Here is a 15,954-nt window from a genome sequence, read left to right on the forward strand (position 1 = left end):
TACTTTTGGACAAATGAGGATACACAACCTTATCTTTTTGAAGCTGAATATTTGGAGGATGAACTCTACTGCTTCTAGAAGCGAGCACGAAGGAAGAGTGAGACGTTGGAGCAAACGGAAGCCGAGAGAGTGAGGTGAAAGTAGGTTGGTAGGTAGGCAGGTAGGTAGGTAGATTCTGAATCGATTCAAACGTGTTACATTTTTTAGGCCTTGCTTACTTGCTGCACGTATAGGTAGGTAGGGTTTTATAGTCATTGCACAAGTACAACGAAACTTTGTTTTCAGCACAAACCCGTTCAAGATTAGACAAACAAACAGTGTACTGGGTTATAGAACAGGAACACTAATGGGTCGCCACAAGGCACCCCGTAAAAGATGGGAAAAAGGTAAACGCTGGGGAAGGATGAGTAAAATAATGAAATCTAGACTGGGCTCCTAAGTGGGAAAAAACCTCCATAGCAAAGCACATATACATATTACAACATCCATCTCGAGACTTGCAACAGAGGGGAGGGAGTGGGGGCTACGGTGGGAGGCTGCAGCTCTTCAGGGGCTGCCCAGCTGTCCATCACCCCTAAGGGATTCGCGTCTAGGGCGTTGGATGGGGGGTGGGGTATGTGTGTGTGGCGTATATTTTTTGTGGATGCATGTGTGTGTGTAAGCCTGCCATGTGTCTGTGTTCCGCGGCCTTGGTGTTGCGCAGTCGCCAGTTAGTCCAAAGTCAACAACTACAGGTGTGTGTCCATGAGAGACTAGAAGGGAGTTTGTTGTGTCTTTGCCGCACTGTCCTTCGAGAGAGTCTCGAAGCCAGGGAAACAATCCAAGTTAGAATGTTTTGTATGCGAGTGAAAATAGAATTTAAATTAAATTGTCTATGACTGGTCCTCAAAATTCATCCTGCGGGGCAGACAGTCCGATGTTATCCAAATCACAAGAGTGTCCACAGTTCTTCTCGCATCCTCAAATCATTTGTGGCAGCTTTGGGTACTTTGAAGACTGCCAGCAACTTCCAATTTGTCTACAAACCAGAGCAACGCTTACGCCAATCAGCAGATGTGCTGTTGTCATAATTCCGAATAGGTGGATATTTTCACGTCCTCAACTGTAAGGGTCGCCAGGCACGCGGCACTCCTTCTTCTCCCAAGAGTCCGTCGTGTGTCCAGCAACAACCGCTCCGTCACGACAAGCAGGTTCTTGTCAATTTCTTTGAGGCCAGTTCAATAGTTCCAATGTTTAGATTTGGAGAGCAGTGCAAAAAGAGGCAACAGTGAATTGAACCTGCAAAATGTGGAACTGGAAGACAAGCTATTTCGACATAAATGGCGTGCTTACCCATAATTAACCATAAAAAAACATCCCTGAACCAAAGAGACAACTTGTCCATCGAGTGTGTCACACTTTATATTGATCATGATACACGCAGCACGTCATGTGTCTACCATGACAGAGAGCATACGCTGTCTGGCTAGCTGTATACAAACAAAACATGAAATGTGGGCTAATTCTTTACAGATACTGCAATATGATTGTTCATGTTTTTCAGTCAGTACATATTGGTGTCTTATCGCATTGTGTTGTGCGTTACAAACTCAAACGCGTTTCGTGTTGACGTAGAAGCTAGCTTCTCGCTAGTCGTAGTTAGCTTGTACGGCTAAGACGGTAGCACGCCGATGTGTTAGTACGCTAGAAAAATAGTTCCTCAGTGTTTGCTCGTACAATAACAATGTTGCTTCAGTTTGGTTATCATACAGGTTACATGATGTAAATGAAGTACTGATGACGGTTTTTGAATGCATTTTTGAAGGGATTTAGAGGTAAAATGTATTGCTCCCATTAGCTGCATTGCTAGCCACCAAGAATGAGACGATTTTTATGTTTTAGAAAGCAAAAAAAACCCATTGTGTCTTCTTGTCTCTCATATTGATTGTGAACGATAGGCAAAATAAAATAAAAAACTGCCGTTCCCCTTTAAAGAGTGTACTGGTGTGTTAGCTTTGCATTAGCTTAGCTACATCTTTAAGCTCATCTGTCCAGTGACTATTCTCTCAACTCCTTTTCTTTAAGAGAAGGAGAAGCCCTGAATCTGCAGGCCTGAACCTATTTTCTCCTCTCATTGATACAGAATGCCGCACAAGAAACAAACTGTGTCCTCCAGATTGTTAGTATACCTGTGGCAATGGGGAGCGTGGCTTGGTGACTGGATGATGGCGTGGCCAATATGACTACATCATGTACTTTGCATAATGTGTGATGATGCATATATTTTTATATTATAGATAAAGATGACGCTATAAACTGAAGCGCCGCTCTGCAAGAGGTGTTTTAAAACAGTGGTCCCCAACCACCGGTCCGTGACGCATTAGCTACTGGGCCGCAGAGAAACATGAAATAATTTATAAAGGACTGCATTTTTTCCAACTTAACTTTGGCCTATTCCACTAGACACACCAATAAACTGGTTTATAGATATACAATAAAATTCCTCGTAAGAAGTTGTTATATTTGTTATAACTGTGTGACATGATACAATGCACATTCATGAACACATCAAATACACATGTGACAGATTGTAGCCAAAGGCTGATTTTCCATCTGCATCTGATTGCAAAGAAACAAGCTCTCAGTAATTCAGCCTTATAGTTACTTGTATTCTTCATGCATTTATTTTTGCTGTATTTATCTGGCACTAGTGTCCGTCCGGTCCCTGAAAATAGTGCCTACATTAAACCGGTCCGTGGTGCAAAAAAGGTTGGGGACCACTGCTTTAAAACATAGCTAGCTAGCGGCTAACGCCCATCCTCAGTGTTTTAGCTACTTCTAAATTAGGGATGTCCGATAATATCGGACTGCCGATATTATCAGCCGATAAATGCTTTAAAATGTAATATCGGAAATTATCGGTATCGGTTTCAAAATTATCGGTATCGGTTTCAAAAAGTAAAATTTATGACTTTTTAAAACGCAGCTGTGTCCACGGACGTAGGGAGAAGTACAGAGCGCCAATAAACCTTAAAGGCACTGCCTTTGCGTGCCGGCCCAGTCACATAATATCAATCAATCAATCAAAGTTTATTTATATAGCCCTAAATCACAAGTGTCTCAAAGGGCTGTACAAGCCACAACGACATCCTCGGTACAGAGCCCACATACGGGCAAGGAAAACTCACCCCAGTGGGACGTCAATGTGAATGACTATGAGAAACCTTGGAGAGGACCGCATATGTGGGTAACCCCCCCCCCCCCTCTAGGGGAGACCGAAAGCAATGGATGTCGAGTGGGTCTGACATAATATTGTGAAAGTCCAACACATCAGCGAAAGTCCAGTCCATGGTGGGGCCAGCAGGAACCATCCCGAGCGGAGACGGGTCAGCAGCGTAGAGATGTCCCCATCCGCTGAACAGGCTAGCGGTCCACCCCGGAGCAGAGTAGAAAAGAAAAGAAAAGAAAAGAAACGGCAGATCAACTGGTCTAAAAAGGGAGTCTATTTAAAGGCTAGAGTATACAAATGAGTTTTAAGATGAGACTTAAATGCTTCTACTGAGGTAGCATCTCTAACTTTTACCGGGAGGGCATTCCATAGTATTGGAGCCCGAATAGAAAACGCTCTATAGCCCGCAGACTTTTTTTGGGCTCTGGGAATCACTAATAAGCCGGAGTTCTTTGAACGCAGATTTCTTGCCGGGACATATGGTACAATACAATCGGCAAGATAGGCGGGAGCTTGACCGTGTAGTATTTTATACGTAAGTAGTAAAACCTTAAAGTCGCATCTTAGGTGCACAGGAAGCCAGTGCAAGGGAGCCAGTATAGGCGTAATATGATCAAACTTTCTTGTTTTTGTCAAAAGTCTAGCAGCCGCATTTTGTACCATCTGTAATCTTTTAATGCTAGACATAGGGAGGCCCGAAAATAAAACGTTACAGTAATCGAGACGAGATGTAACGAACGCATGGATAATGATCTCAGCATCGCTTGTGGACAAAATGGAACGAATTTTAGCGATATTACGGAGATGAAAGAAGGCCGTTTTAGTAACACTCTTAATGTGTGACTCAAACGAGAGAGTTGGGTCGAAGATAATACCCAGATTCTTTACCGAGTCGCCTTGTTTAATTGTTTGGTTGTCAAATGTTAAGGTGGTATTATTAAATAGATGTCGGTGTTGAGCAGGACCGATAATCAGCATATCTACGGCTTTTCCCACACACAAGTGAATGCAAAGCATACTTGGTCAACAGCCATACAGGTCACACTGAGGGTGGCCGTATAAACAACTTTAACACTGTTACAAATATGCGCCACACTGTGAACCCACACCAAACAAGAATGACAAACATTTCGGGAGAGCATCCGCACTGTAACACAACATAAACACAACGGAACAAATACCCAGAACCCCTTGCAGCACTAACTCTTCCGGGACGCTACAATGTACGCCACCCCCCAACCCCGCCCCCGCCAACCCTGCCCACCTCAACTTCCTCATGCTCTCTCAGGGAGAGCATGTCCCAAATTCCAAGCTGCTGATTTGAGCCATGTTAAACAAAATAATGCACTTTGTGACTTCAATAATAAATATGGCAGTGCCATGTTGGCATTTTTTTCCATAACTTGAGTTGATTTATTTTGGAAAACCTTGTTACATTGTTTAATGCATCCAGCGGGGCATCACAACAAAATTAGGCATAATGTGTTAATTCCACGACTGTATATATCGGTATCGGTTGATATCGGAATTGGTAATTAAGAGTTGGACAATATCGGGATATCGGCAAAAAAGCCATTATCAAACATCTCTATTCTAAATCACTAATCCTTGCGTCCACTGCAACAAATAAACTATGTTTCTTAGCCTGCAGGGCGAGGAACAGCTAAACATGCTTCACTACACATTGTAGCTAACAACAAGCTAGCTCTTCTGAATCTACACAGAATTCGACTGTGACAATATCAAGTTTAAGAGTGGTGTATAGTCGATGCTACAATGATTAGGTTGATATTTTTTAATATCGCAAAATCTTTTGTCATTTTTTATTGTTTATAAACTCGGAAAATAAGTCCCTGGACACAGGTGAACTTTTTAATTATGACCAATGTATGACCCTGTAACTACTCCTAACTACACGATCGACGCCTTGTTTGCTCACTGTGAGCTCAGGGGAAGTTTAAGACGTCCTTCAAGATAGGAGCACTTGTTTTCTTTACCCTACCCAGCTACAGCACAGTACGAGTAATCACGCCTCACAATAATCCCCTTAATGTCCCCCCAAAAACGGATTAACTCGCTGGAATATAAAGACAATATAACATACTGTACATCCATAAACATGGATGCATATGAAAAAGTGCAACATATTTATCTGTACAGTAATCTATTTATATCTGCACCTTATTGCTCTTTTATCCTGCACTACAACGAGCTAATGCAACGAAATTTCGTTCTTATCTGTACTGTAAAGTTCAAATTTGAATGACAATAAAAGAAAGTCTAAGTCTAATTAGAGCATTATTTTTTTGGTTTTATCTGTTATTAGAGCTGTTTTTTATTGTCATTGTAAGTGGGCCAAAACACTTATATTATAAAATAATCTCATGGAAATGACAGCTGTCATTTGATTATAATAATAAAACATTTAATTTGTTATTTAGACAGGTTTGGGACAGGTGTGCTCACATGTGCTCCACTGAATGCTCAAGGAGTTTTTGCGTTTGCTCATGCATATGGAAAATTAGAGGGAACATTGTTTGAGGGTATCCATAATACGCCGATAGGGAGAAGTTTTTATTTACACAATGAGTCGGGTGTGTCTTGACCTCCGCGGCGTAGGCTCCGCCGAACCCCTGAAGCCGACTCACCGAACCCCTAGGGTTCGATCGAACCCAGGTTAAGAACCACTGAACTAGAAGGTCCAACAATGAACGAGTTAGTCGTTGGCAGAGAGGTGAATAAAATAAAAAATGACCCTAATAAATGCTCACTTTGCACTTCCAATGTTCAGACAACCTTTTTAGGTCGGGAACATCTTAAGTATTGGCTTTAAAGAAGAACACGGGGTCGGAAATTCTGCTGCAGGCTTCCTAAAAGCTCTTAATATATTCCGATGGCCCGATGTACCTCATATATCCCTGAAGCTCCACTGTGCTTTAAGGCAATGCCATGAATGTCTTGGATGGGGTTTTTTTTTATATCACACTCTTTGTCTAATCTCCATTTTTTTCCGATCTGGAGGAAATGAAAAAAAGGAATCACAAAAAAGGGATTTGGGGATTTTATAGCCCCTGCGTGTGGTCTAGTAAATTATTATCGGAGATTAATAACATGCAAGCAAATAACTGCCAGCATGGCTCTTACTGCAGAGGCTGCTACTGTATGTGGGGAAATGTTTGCTCAAGGCAAAATGTGCCTTTGCAAAATCATCAAATACTTTTTCTGCCTTCTTTTGTAAAGTTGAACAGCGCTGTTTCCTGGAGCTTATTCTTATGGTTTTGAGATTTAAAAAGATAACATTGGACCAAGTGAGGAGGGGTAAAAAAGGGAAATGCTTATCTTGAAACTGTACACGGATGCCTGTTGAGATCCGTAAGATAAATCTCCAAGCATGAGAGAGAATGATAATATGCGAGAGATCTGAAGTGCTTCATCACAGCAATTTAAACATAACACTTGAGTGGGAAGAGGAGACAATTTGGGGGGGAGTTGGCTGACAGGCAGACAGGTAAGAGGGCTGCTTCTCATACTAATCCAGGAACTTGGACCCAGGTGGGGAGGTGGGGATGGGTACGAAGGCCAGCGTTTACACAAATTGCCTGCTTGGAATCCAAGGTCAGGGCGTTAATAGCCGGGCCCATGTGAAATCAGGCCTATAGTGCGGCAATCCACGTAGATTAGATGTGAGCGACAGACATTCAGGAATGCTTGAGGGGGATACCTGAGCAAAGTAGTGGTGACGTCTGATGAACAAAAAGGCTGAATAATTCATGTCAAATTACATTCCTGTTTTCCTAAATGTGCTTGTTTTAAGTACCGTTAAGCTAAATCACACCACACGACGATGCTTTCCACTATGGATTGGATAACTCTTAATTAGGACAGTCAAGTGATATTTTATTTTAAATCATATTAATCACACTCTTGAACTGTTATTAATCATCAATCATAATTAATCACAGGTTATTATTTGCTTGCATTAATAACATTTGCTTGAGAAAATACCCCAATATTAGGATACAAATGCAATTTGGTAGTCAGAATATCATGCAGGAAAATTTTTTAAAATGTTTTACTGAACTGCAAGTCGGAGATTTGACAGTATTGATTTGAGAATTAAGTGCACATTTTGAAAGTCTCTGCAATAATATACCAAACAAGATACAGTTGTACACTATATTAACAGATATTTAATGCATGGGTGTGCATCTCTACCTTAAATGGTGATCCGATATGGGTTACGATATGATTCAGGAACAATACTTTTTAAAACAATACGATTTGATTCAATGCAATACGATTCGATGCAAGCTTTGCATGGTGAAAAGACAATTCAATGTGTCATCAGGCATGTGATTTTTCCATCTAAAGTCGGAATTCCGTCTTTTTTAATCTCGGGGGGAAAAAAAATTATCTCCCGTTTTTCTTTTTTTTTTTCCGACCCTAAATCAAGATTCGAGACGTAGTTTATATTACGCCGTAGTTGATTGGTCGATATGTTCCTTGTGACCAATCAGGACATCTGTTATGAATGATGACGTTAATAACGTCATCATACCGCCATTTTCCATATGTAAACGATGTCGGTTCTCGAGAGAAAGGACGCTTTACGAGTAAAATAAATTGATAAACATGTCAAAAATAAGTTTCGATGGGACTGGATGGAAAGGGAAATCACTGATACTGTTAAAAAGAAGGAAGTTACGACTTTTTTCGGTGATTTTATTCGGAAAATTGATCGTCCCGGAAAGGTTTTGTGCACGTGGTGTCATGATAATATTGACTATGGATCACGAGGTTTCAAGGCTTTGGAAGTATATGCGAAACGCCAAAAACATAAGAAACAACTTGAAGCAAGGAAAACAAACTTTTCACTAGCTGGTACTTTTGGATGTCAACCGAAAGTGAGCAAACCTTACGGACTTCATCCTTTGTTTACATCGAGAGGAAAGATCCACCCAAACAACCCACTTCAGTTGCAGACAGGGTTGTTAATAATGAGGTAAGCTAAAAAATATTTGCTTGCGAAATACGCATGTTTGTTTTAAATATTAACCAATTATTGCTTTGCGAAATATAAATGGGTTTTTCTAAAAATAAAAAGCCACGTAAAAATATATTATGAAATTACAGAAATTCAAAGAGTCGCATTATTGAATCCGTTTAACAATTTATTTGAAATAAATTTGCATAAAATACTATTTTGTAATATTAAGTTCTTATGTAGTCTCTTGAAACTATTGTCAGTGGTGTAACAATCTTGAAGGTAAATATTGTGGTCAAAATTCTTCAGAAGACATGCTAGCATGCGGTATGTCTTAATACAGATATCCTCAATGCCTTATGGCTAATTAGTTGCAATATAACTCAAGCTTTGATTGACGGCAGCCATGTTTTTCATAGAATTCTTGCTCAAAATATGCAGATCTGTCTTTTCTGTCCCCTACACAGACAACACTCCAAAATATTTGTGCTAAGATGAAGAAAGATAATCAAGAGCTATGTGATTGATGAATAAATTAACCAATATCATGAATTAATATGCAACTCTAGTAGTGTATACACCCCTGGAAGCCACACAAATACCTTGACATACATATACATAAATACACATAGATTGTCTTATTTCTGACCTAAGTTCAAATAATAGTGAGCCATCTGTCATTTTTGTCAGCCACCTGTTCTGTTTCCTGTGCACTGTAAGAAGTGTGCTGTGGACCAACATCTTGTCACTTCTGCTGTCTGCTGGATAAACCACCAGCTTGTACATAAATTTTCTGGTGCAGTTCCCCAATATTGTAGTCTGTCCACGTTAATGGAGAGTTTGATTCTCTCTGGGAGTTTGTAAACATTTTTTCTAACGACTGCGACCGTATGTCCCATCTGTCCATACGCAGTGATTGGTTTGATCACTCTCGCAAAAACAAACCCAATGCTTTATATCCTGATGTCTTCAGCTTTACATCCTCCCAGAGTCTGACCCCTTCTACAGTGAGCGGAAGTGAAAAATTGGACTGAAACCGTTGAAACAAAGTTGAACGCTTGATAACACTAAGGTATCAATTTTTAAACCCCCTTCTTGCTATTTTTTTTGATAGCCAGATGTCTAATAGATAAAACTAATTAGCGGGGTTGTAAAAAGACTAACTACTACCTCACCGCTTAGTCATTGTGGAGCTAGCATAACCCAGAGCACTCAAACCGGCTAAAAGATTATTTAGTTTTATCAATGAGACATCACAAAGATGCTTTTAATCAAAAGCTCAATTTCTGTCATCCATTTAATCTGTCCCCCTTTCTCTTCTCTCGCTCATTGGAGGCAGGGTGGAGTTTCCATGGCAACCCTTTCCACTCCCCGCCTGCGTCAAAGCCTCCACTGCTAAAACTCTCACTTCTATTTTTCTTTCTTTTTATTTTTCTTACCCCTCCTACTCCTCGTTCTTCTCTCTCACCTGTCAGTCAGTGTCTTCACGCCTTCCGAGCCCGAGTCGGCAAATCGGGACGTAATTAGACCTCCACTTAAACCCCAAGAAGCGTCATTCTGCCGTTGACCTTTATGAAATTAGGCCGCCATCAGTCACCAAACCAAAGGGCTCCATATCAGGATGTGTTTCTTTGCATAAGTAAGAGAGATCAAAGTTAATGCGGCGCTCTCTTACGATTGGCCATATTTTATTTACAACCGGAAACAGGAAATGAAAGGAACGGCAGACATCTAACCTTGTCAAATGAGGGTTTTCTTTTTTTTCTTCTAGCAGCAGTGTTATGCATGTATGTATTTACTTGTGGCGGTTAAGTAAATAAATGAATAAATAAATGTATTAATTAATTAACTAAAATATACTGTAAATTCCTACACTTTTTTTACCCTGCGGCTTATAAAATCTGTATGCGTAAATAACTCATTCCACAACATATACTGTATCTGCGGTTTATAGTCCATCCATCCATCCATTTTCTACCGCGTATCCCTTTCGGGGTCGCGGGGGTGCTGGAGCCTATCTCAGCTGCAATCGGGCGGAAGGCGGGGTACATCCTGGACAAGTCGCCACCTCATCACAGGGCCAACACAGATAGACAGACAACATTCACACTCACATTCACACACTAGGGCAGTGGTTCTTAACCTTGTTGGAGGTACCGAACCCCACCAGTTTCATATGCGCATTCACCGAACCCTTCATTAGTGAAAAATAAAATGTTGTTTTTTTTCCAATTCAAGACAAAGTTATATGTTTTTGGTAACACTTTAGTATGGGGAAAATATTCTAAGTAACAAAGACTTAATTAAGAGTTTTTTGGACACTAGGGGAACATATTCTAAGTAACAAAGACTTAATTTAGAGTTATTTGGTTAGGGTTAGAGGGTTAGGGCCAGGGTTAGAGGGTTAGGGTTATAATAAGGCCATGCAGAATAAGGCATTAATAAGTACCTAATAATGACTAGTTAAGAGCCAATATGTTACTAATTTGCATGTTAATAAGCAACTAATTAATGGTGAATATGTTCCCCATACTAAAGTGTTAGCATGTTTTTTTACTGGTGCACAAAATGAACCGTGCATGAACATCACCTTGTTCAAAGAACAAAACCAACACAGTGCATAAACTCACAACAAATTACACACCTGCAAATCAGTCTGACTTCTGCTGTTGCCGTATCTGTAATACGCCGATAGGGAGAAGTTTTTATTTACACGATGAGTCGGGTGTGTTTTGACCTCCGCCGAACCCCTGAGCCCGACTCACCGAACCCCTAGAGTTCGATCGAACCCCGGTTAAGAACCACTGCACAAAGGCCAATTTAGTGTTGCCAATCCACCTATCCCCAGGTGCATGTCTTTGGAGGTGGGAGGAAGCCGGAGTACCCGGAGTGAACCCACGCAGTCACGATGAGAACATGCAAACTCCACACATAGTCCGGTGCGGCTAATATATGGAAATATATTTTTCTTCTAAAATTTAGTGGGTGAGGCTTGTATGTGTCTATAGTTCGGAAAATACTGTATATATTTTTTTAAAGATTTTGCAATACAGGAAGTAATACTTTACCTTCTCGGTGATATTTGTGCTTCCTTCTTCTGCAATAATGTTTCCCAAAACATTGGCTACGCTATTTGTTTTAAAATTTAGAATTTCCAAAGTTAGTCAGCACGCACAAGGTGGTGTGTGTGCTGCAGCAGCCTAGTTGGGGAGTACAAAGTTTGCTTCTACAGAGTTTGGTGGCTATATGCCTGTAAGTAGAAATACACTCCCTGTTTTATGTCATTTTTATTTCGTAAAATCTCATTTGATAATTGTTTGTACAAGTTCTCTCTGCTAATTTTCGTTAGCCTGTCAATGAGCTGGTCCATTGGATGTTAGCATTGAGCTATTGGCATTAGAGCCATCCTTCATCCTGTATAATTGTATTGCTTTTTTCCAGTTCATTCCAAACTGTGTTGTTGATTTACCATGATTCTTACATGTATGTGCACTTCACGTGTACTTGAATGTACTTTCCCTTGTGTGATTAATTTTACAGTAACTTCATTGTTGAGACTATCAATAAACAACCTTAAGTTGTTTTTTTTATCTCTAATTTAAAAGACTGTTTACATATCCCGCAAACTAAATTCCAACATTCAGAGAGGGCAGAATAATTTGTGTTTATAAACCAGGGCTGTACAAAGTGCAGCTTGTGTTACACTGTAGTGATAAAATATGCAGCAACAATTAAAAAAACATAGCAAAACAATATGAGAAAAAATATATGTTAAAACCAATTACTCGTAACACAAATTTGTTTCTTAAATATATGAATACATTTTTTTTGCCTTTTTAAAGAAATTTTTTGCATCATCGCCGATTATGCAAATCATATTTTTTACGTCATACTGACACTGCCCCCACCTCGCCCCCAGCACACTTCAAGCCACGACCCCCCCACCACGAGTACCGTGTATTCCGGACTATTAGGCGCACTTAAAATCCTTTTTTTCCCCTCAAAACTCGACAGTGCGCCTTTCAACCCAGTGCGCCTAATGTACGGATTAATTCTGGTTTTCCTTACCGACCTCAAAGCAATTTTAATTGGTACATGGTGTAATGATAAGTGTGACCAGTTGATGGTAGTCAACATAAGAGATACGTGTAGACTGCACTATGATGGCAATATGACTCAAGTAAACAACACCAACATTTTATATGTTCCATTGAAAACATAGAACATTAGACACAGTGCTCAAAAATCCATCAAAATGTTTTCCGCACCGCTTGATGTGCTTTAACAAACGAGTATTTTTATGGTGTGTGTATAAGGTAAGACATATTATCTGGCGTTTTGTTTCGCAATATTATGCAAAAGCAACTTTTGTTACCTTCTGGTACCTGCTGATCTGTATTTGGGATCTGCATAAATCCTGAAAAATTCCGCGCATCCACCTTTGTAGTCCGTGCCGACACCGTAGTCGATAAGCTTCTTCTTTTTCTCTATGTTCTTGTTATGGGACATTCATCCTCCGCTGTTGCCATTTCTAATATAAAGTAGTGTAAAGTTCTTACTTATATCTGTCAGTAAACTCGCCATTAGAGCGCTAAAACATACCGGTATAGTGAGTTTACATTAATCACCCAAGGAACTTTAGTTATTTGAGAGTTCCGGTCGGACGGTTTTTTACGGGACACATTTCCGGTGTTGTTGTTTCCGGATGAGAAGATGCTGCTCCGTTATTGATTTAAGTAAAGTCTGAATGTCATTAAAACAGTTAGCTCCATTTTTTGACACTTCTTCCACTCCTGTCCTTGAACGCTACACCGCTACAACAAAGATGACGGGGAGATGACGCTGCCGAAGGTAAGCCACGTAAATAAGACCGCCCACAAAACGGCGCATCCGGAAGCGACTGTCAGAAGGCGGCTTGAAGATGATCTGTAAAACATAATCTATGCAACATTTTGACCAAAGAACCACCATTACATGTTAAGTAGACCACAAGGAAGTGTTTCTAATTTAGAAAAAAATTATATTAATATGACTCCTTTAAAGGCCTACTGAAATGAATTTTTTTAATTTAAACGGGAATAGCAGATCCATTCTGTGTCATACTTGATCATTTTGCGATATTGCCATATTTTTGCTGAAAGGATTTAGTATAGAACGTCGATAAAGTTCGCAACTTTTGGTCTCTGATAAAAAAAAAACCTTGCCCCTACCGGAAGTAGCGTGACGTTGTCAGTTGTTCACTCCCTCATATTTTCCTATTGTTTTCAACGCAGCTAGAGTTATTCGGACCATTACCCCATTAATTTGAGCGAGGATGAAAGATTCGTGGACGAGGAACGTTAGAGTGACGGACTAGAATGCAGTGAAATACATATTTTTTTTCGCTCTGACCGTAACTTAGGTACAAGCTGGCTCATTGGATTCCACACTCTCTCCTTTTTCTATTGTGGATCACGGATTTGTATTTTAAACCACCTCGGATACTATATCCTCTTGAAAATGAGAGTCGAGAACGCGAAATGGACATTCAGTGCCTTTTATCTCCATGACAATACATCGGCGAAACGCTTTAGCTACGAGCTAACCTGATAGCCTCATGCTTTAACTGCATATAGAAAGAAAAAAATAAACCCCTGACTGGAAGGATAGATAGAAAATCAACAATACTATTAAACCGTGGACATGTAACTACACGGTTAATGCTTTCCAGGCTGGCGAAGGTTAACAATGCTGTGCTAACGACGCCATTGAAGCCTACTTAGCAACCGGACCGCACAGAGCTATGCTAAAAACATTAGCTCTCCACCTACGCCAGCCCTCATCTGCTCATCAACACCCGTGCTCACCTGCGTTCCAGCGATCGGCGGAAGGACGAAGGACTTCACCCGATGCGTTTGGCGGCCCGGAGACGTAGGAAGTCAAGGTGAGGTCGCCGGCTAGCGCGTCTGCTCTCCAACAAAGTCCTCCTGGTTGTGTTGCTGTAGTCCGCTGCTAATACACCGATCCCACCTACAACTGTCTTCTTTTCAGCCTTCATTGTTCATTAAACAAATTGCAAAAGATGTCCAGAATACTGTGGAATCATGAAATGAAAACAGAGCTTTTTGTATAGGATTCTACGGGGTACCATAACTTCCGTTTAACTGACTACGTCACGCGCATACGTCATCATACCGCGACGTTTCAGCCGGATATTTCCCGGGAAATTTTAAATGTCACTTTATAAGTTAACCCGACCGTATTGGCATGTGTTGCAATGTTAAGATTTCATCATTGATATATAAACTATCAGACTGCGTGGTCGGTAGTAGTGGGTTTCAGTAGGCCTTTAATGCGCTCTATAATCAATCCAGTGCGCCTAATATATGAAAAAAAAAAAAAAATAGACCATTCATCGGCAGTACGCCTTATAATCCAGTGCGCCCTATGGTCTGGAAAATACGGTACATGGGAAATCTGTGGGGAATACTGAGCCGTCTGGTTTTTTTTTGAGGAGGCAAGAAGATCCAGGGTAATGTGGCGCTCTGTGATGATAGGTCATATTTTATTTACAAACTTTTATGAAAAGGCATTTGTGACACCTGAAGTGATGGCCCTAATGCACTCCAGCGTTCCACAGCAATAATTTCCTGAGTTAGAAGACAGCATCTTAATGGAGTTTGGTTCCTTAGTGCATTTGATTTTAGATAAGGCTGTATAGTGTCATAAAGTCATTAGAAAAAGGCCCCAATACTGGATGACCCTGGTCACTACGAGGTTTACCAACTACTGTTATAACCGCTGGACTTCGTGTCCTCCTGTCGAAAAATCTCATTTGAGAAAAATTGGTTTCATTAAACACTTTCTACATTGCTGGGAGTTTTTATTCCCACCTCCACTTTCCCACCACCTCTCACCCATATACGCTGTCTTTTCAATTTTGGATAGGCAGCAGGATAGTTATCTGCACGTCCTGTTTCCTGCTGAGCTGAGAGTGGCGGCCTTATCTTGGTATGACTTGATGAAACGTGGAGACTTGGACATTTTGGGCGTACTCACACGGGGCCCATTTTAAGTTTGGCACGGTTGGTTTCACTTTGTGTCCCTGGGCATAATTTGAATATGCAGGCCAAAACAGGTGCGCAGGGCACAATTGCGCAGACATAACTTAGCCGACTCATGGAATGACTGAAATTCTTAAGTCCTTAAAGATAACCGTCATACAAAGACTTAAAATAATCAAGAAATCAAAAGCCACTACAATGCTTCGCTCACCCTCAACTTCATTTACATGTGTAGTAAATATTTGTCATTTAATTGATGCGATCGCTCCTCTTTCAAGTAGGGATGAGTACAGAATTAGGTACTTTAATAGGATTCCATCAGTACTACTGGGTACTGATTACGTAAGATCTAACTGTACTATTGTCTGATACCCCTGTTGCATGCGACGTCATGTCCGGTTGCAGACTCAAGCATTTGGCGGGCAAACAAGCACTCATAGCAGACTCAGCCGGATGTCTTTCAATAATGTTGCAATTCTCTGTGCCAACAAAGCAAGCATGTCTGATAGAAAAACACTCAAAGGTAAGGCTTCATTGGATACGCCATATATATGCTACTGATTAGCATGAGCAATTTTTCATGGCGATTTCAACGCTTCTAAATTTGGTAATGAAAACTACAACTTAGCTGCACGTTACAATCACAAAGCTGGTGTGTAATAAGTACAATACTTACAGTATACACACTTTGTAAGACTCAAAAAAAGATAAGACTGGCA

General features: G+C 40.6%; 1 protein-coding gene across 14 annotated transcripts in view; it reads left to right on the plus strand.

The window, feature by feature from the left end:
* The window catches only part of magi2a (membrane associated guanylate kinase, WW and PDZ domain containing 2a), a 279,647-nt gene that overhangs the window by 74,846 nt on the left and 188,847 nt on the right, over positions 1-15,954 (plus strand). The window lies entirely within an intron of this gene.

This window comes from Entelurus aequoreus, linkage group LG12 (genome assembly GCF_033978785.1).
Source record: "Entelurus aequoreus isolate RoL-2023_Sb linkage group LG12, RoL_Eaeq_v1.1, whole genome shotgun sequence".
Classification (NCBI taxonomy): Eukaryota; Metazoa; Chordata; class Actinopteri; order Syngnathiformes; family Syngnathidae; genus Entelurus; species Entelurus aequoreus.